Source organism: Pelecanus crispus, chromosome 2 (genome assembly GCF_030463565.1).
Source record: "Pelecanus crispus isolate bPelCri1 chromosome 2, bPelCri1.pri, whole genome shotgun sequence".
NCBI lineage: Eukaryota > Metazoa > Chordata > Aves > Pelecaniformes > Pelecanidae > Pelecanus > Pelecanus crispus.
The window spans coordinates 33,996,029-34,000,492 of NC_134644.1; positions in this window are offsets into that span (position 1 = coordinate 33,996,029).

Here is a 4,464-nt window from a genome sequence, read left to right on the forward strand (position 1 = left end):
CCGCGGGCGGTGAGGCGGACTCACGGACGGTGCCGCCCGGCGAGGCGAGCTCAGCCCGGTCGCGGCGACCGCCCGGGCCCAGGCAGCGGCCCGCAACCAGCCCCCGCCCCCCGCGGCGAGCCCAGCGGCGCCCGCCCCCGCCCCGCTCCTCACGGCGACTTCCTCCCACAGCTCCGCCTCGCCAGGGGCCGGCCGCGGGGTAAACCATTCCCGCCGCGGCGTGGGGGGGGGGATTGCGTGCCGGCTGTCCCCCTCCGCCGACTTCCCAGCTCGGTGCTGCCGGAGAGAAGGGGGCTGTTCCTCTCTTGCCCCTCGTTTCAGAGTCGGGAAACGGTTCTGCCTTTCTTTGGCCCCCTCTTTCTGGCTTCCCTGCGGCTCCTCCTCCGTGCCCCCCCCCGGGGAGGTGCCGGGAGTGGCGCGGCCGGGCGGAGGGGGCGGCCGCGGAGGGGCCCGTGTGTCAATGTGTCCGTCCTTCACTCCTCCATTGTCTGCCGCCGCTGCCGCCGCGTCTGCCCTCCCCTCGCCGGACCGCGCAACCACCCGACAGGTGCGGCGGGCAGGGCGGGCGCCCCTCACGGCCGGGCCGCCCCGTCCCGCGGTAGAGCGCGGCCGCCGGCGGGCGGGAGCGGCGCCTCAGCCCCGCGGCGACGCTGCCCCGGCGGGCGGCATCCGCGGGCTGCGGCGGGGCAGCGCCGGGCGGGCGAGGCGCGGGGCCTGTGCACGGCGGCCATCGCGGGGGTCCGGCCGTGCGCCGCGGCGGGATGGAGCGGGTGGAAACGCCGCCCTGTGCGGGTTTGCGCGCCCCGGCCGCCCTCGCCTCCCCCGGCCGCTGCGAGGGGCGAAGCGGCCGGGCGGCTGCTGCGGGCGGGGGGAGCCCGCCGCAAGCCCCCAGGGCCGCGGGACGGGCGGCGCTGGCTCTGCCGGCGGGGGAGCGGCGGTGCGGGCTGGCCCCGCCAGCCCGGGTACCCGGCGGTCCGGCCTTCCGCGGGGGCTGCTTGCTTGCCTTTTTACGGCATCGGTCCGTGGGGTGGCTTTTTCTAGGCAGGAAAAGGTGTTTATTCGGCCAAAGCGGCCGGATAAAGGGCTGGTTGTGTCACGGCATCGTGTCTGCAAAAGGAAGCAGACTTCGGCGAATTGGGAAGGGAAATAACGCGTTTGGGGCGCTTAGAGCGGTGCCTTTTGTTAGCGCCTTTCTAAAATTAAACCGTCGGTGGAAAAATGATCTTTGTTACGGATCCAACTTTCCACTCCTCCAGCTGAAGCGTAGTAGGCGCAGGGATGATCCTGCAGATCCCCAGCAAGGGGCAGAGACTGAGGTTTAACATCCTTGATTTCTGCCTGTGTGTGTACGAGAGAGAAAAGCAGACCTTGTACTTGCAGTACTTGGTGGTACTTTTTACCTTCCTTTGTCCTACTCTTCAATGGAGGATATAATTTTTGTATCTTAAGGAACGTGTTTTTTCCTGTAACTCATTTTTGAAGGCATAGCCTTATCAGCAAGCTGATTATTTTATTTCCTTATTACTTGCAGGTCATCTCATGGCTACTTATTTATTCGAATTGCTCTCGTAAATACTAATCTTGTTCTCTGTTTTCACATTTATTAATTGCTTGACTGACTTTCAGACATGGCGAAGTTCCGTTGTTTGCTTCCTGGTTCATAGAAGAGCACGCTCTCTGAATCTAGTGTATCTTCATAACTATTTGGGTACAAAACCAAAATGTGATATGATTTTATTTTAACAAAACTGTCACATCCTGTATGTTTTCCTGATTTTAAAAATCACGGAAATACAGGGATGTGCCACCATCTAGTTTTACTTGAATCAACAAGTGTAAATAAGAGAGATTGCTTTGGACCTCAGATTATAACAGATTCCCTTGACTTTTTTTGTGGGAAACCAAAAATGCCTTGAAGGAAGTGTTCTCAAAACAAAAGAGCTTTTTTTATATTCTAGTCCAGAAAGGCATCCCTGTGTAGTGCTAGCAGAAGTCTATCACTGGCTCAACCTTGAAGGCTGAAATTAGGGTTTAAGTGGTCTTTTGTTGGTTCACTGCAGGGTGTGAATTTTACCCACTGAATAAATTTTGTGATATTACAGTACGCTGATAATCTCTATGGCACTATTAAATAACAAGAGCCTACAAGCTTCCGTTCATATTCTGAAAAAAAACTGTCAGGCATTCAATGTACAAAAGTATGCATATTACATTCCTTTTTTTTTTTAATGGAGAATGTCAGTACTGTCACTGCACCCTAGCTCACAGAGTAAACAGGCAAACACAATTTTTCCTTGGCAGCCTCACTGGAGCTCATTTGGTGACTTAAGGCTGCAGGAGTGCTCCATCTGTAAGGGTAATAAAATACTTTAACACTAGTTAAAAATGTTTTTTGCCCTTACCTATGGAAGGCTTCTGTATGACCTTCAATCCAGTAGTTTGCGGCCATTTCACAATCTTCTGTTTATCCATGTGAGATTGTGATGAGGTAATGAAGTGGTGTTGCCTCCATTTTATGTGTAGAATTTGAAGCACGGGGGCAGCAAGTGATTTTTCCAAGGCAGCATAGGGAGTCTGTGTCAGGGCAGGGAACTGGAACATGAAAATGTAGGTTCTGTACCTTTGTGTCTTGCCCCTTAATGCATTTTCTTTTATCTACTGTATCTGTTTCTTTCACGTATTTAAGTTGTGAGTCTTACTGTGTAGTAATTAATTTAAGTTTTGGGTAGTACAGAGGGAGAAGGAAATGTTATCCTCACTGCGACTCAATATATTGTTTAGATTTCACATGATAAGTATTACCTATAAAAAATTCCCTATTTCTTCGTCAGGTGATACATCTCATACTTTTGATTTGTGAAGCAGGTACCAGAGGGGACATTTTTCCCCTGTGGTTTGCTGGTTCTTGTGTGTGGGTCTGCTCATGGGACTGTATGATGGCTATTTTAATCAATGTATAGGTGTTCCTAAACACCTGATGTTTTCTTGAGTTGTTGAGAGCAACGTTCATGCAAGGAAATAACAAGGATTTCTTTAACTGAGTAACATTCACTTTCAGTGAATACACAAAACAATAAGCTTTTTCTTGGGTCAAGCTAGGGGAGAAGAGACTGCCTTATGCCTTGGAAAGTGGCACCATGAAACTCTCAGTCTTTTGACATGGAAGAGCGGAAAAGGAGATGCTGAACTGGTTTCACTGGTTTCAAGCTGTCTTCTCTCAAATGACTAACCTTCGCTGGTATCTTGGAGGCTTGCTTGAATTATGGCCGTGTACTCTACTGCTCTACTAGTGGTAGTGTGGGTCAAGGATCCTATAGCCTCTTTCTATGCCAGGGCTTAGCATGATGAGAAACTTGGTCTGACCCACTACATTTTAGCTAGGGAAAAATAAAAGAACAGGTCAAACAAGTACTGATATTCCTACGACTTATTCTCTTAGCTCCCATCCCACTGGTTCACAGCTAAGGACTTCATTTTGTATTGGATTGCCTGCAGTGGGTTTTTTGAATTTAGGTAAACTCTGTGTCTGCAGCATCCTGTGGTTATAACTTCAACAGCTGCTTGAAAAAGGACCTCTTTTTATTTGTTTTTGAGCCTGCTACTTCATGGCTTCATTTTGTCATGGTTTAACCCCAGTAGGCAACTAAGCACCACACAGCTGCTTGCTCACTCCCCCTTGGTGGGATGGGAGAGAGAATCAGAAGAGTAAACGTGAGAAAACTCACAGGTTCAGATAAAGACAGTTTAACAAGTAAAGCAAAAGCCGTGCACACAAGCAAAACAAGGAATTCATTCACTACTCATTGGCAGGCAGGTGTTCAGCCATCTCCAGGAAAGCAGTAATGGTTACTTGGGAAGACAAATGCCATCACTCTGAATGTCCCTTGCTTCCTTTTTCTTCCCCCAGCTTTACATGCTGAGCATGACGTCACGTGGTATGGGATATCCCTTTGGTCAGTTGGGGTCAGCTGTCCCAGCTGTGTCCCCTCCCAGCTTCTTGTGCACCCCCAGCCTGCTCGCTGGTGGGGTGGGGTGAGAGGCAGAAAAGGCCTTGACTCTGTGTAAGCACTGCTCAGCAGTAACGAAAACATCCCTGTATTCTCTACAATGTTTTCAGCACAAATCCAGGCCATAGCCCTATAGTAACTACTATGAAGAAAATTAACTGTACCCTAGCCAAAACCAGCATACATTTGATTCCCCACCCCTAACCCCCAGTTCCTCTTTTGGGAGGTGATGAAGAATTGTTCCCTGTTCTCCCTTGATGTGCAGTCATGGCTTGACAGTATGTGTCAGAGGGCTGGCTGAGCACCTTTGCAAGGCTAGTTCTTTCCCACTTAAGCTTTGCAAGTGCTGGCAATAACCCAATCATGCGTTATCACTGCTTCTGTAAGAGTTGATTTGCAATGGCTTTTCAGGCAGGTGTTGCTAAAATAAATTAAAAACTTTAGAAATGTAAAGTAA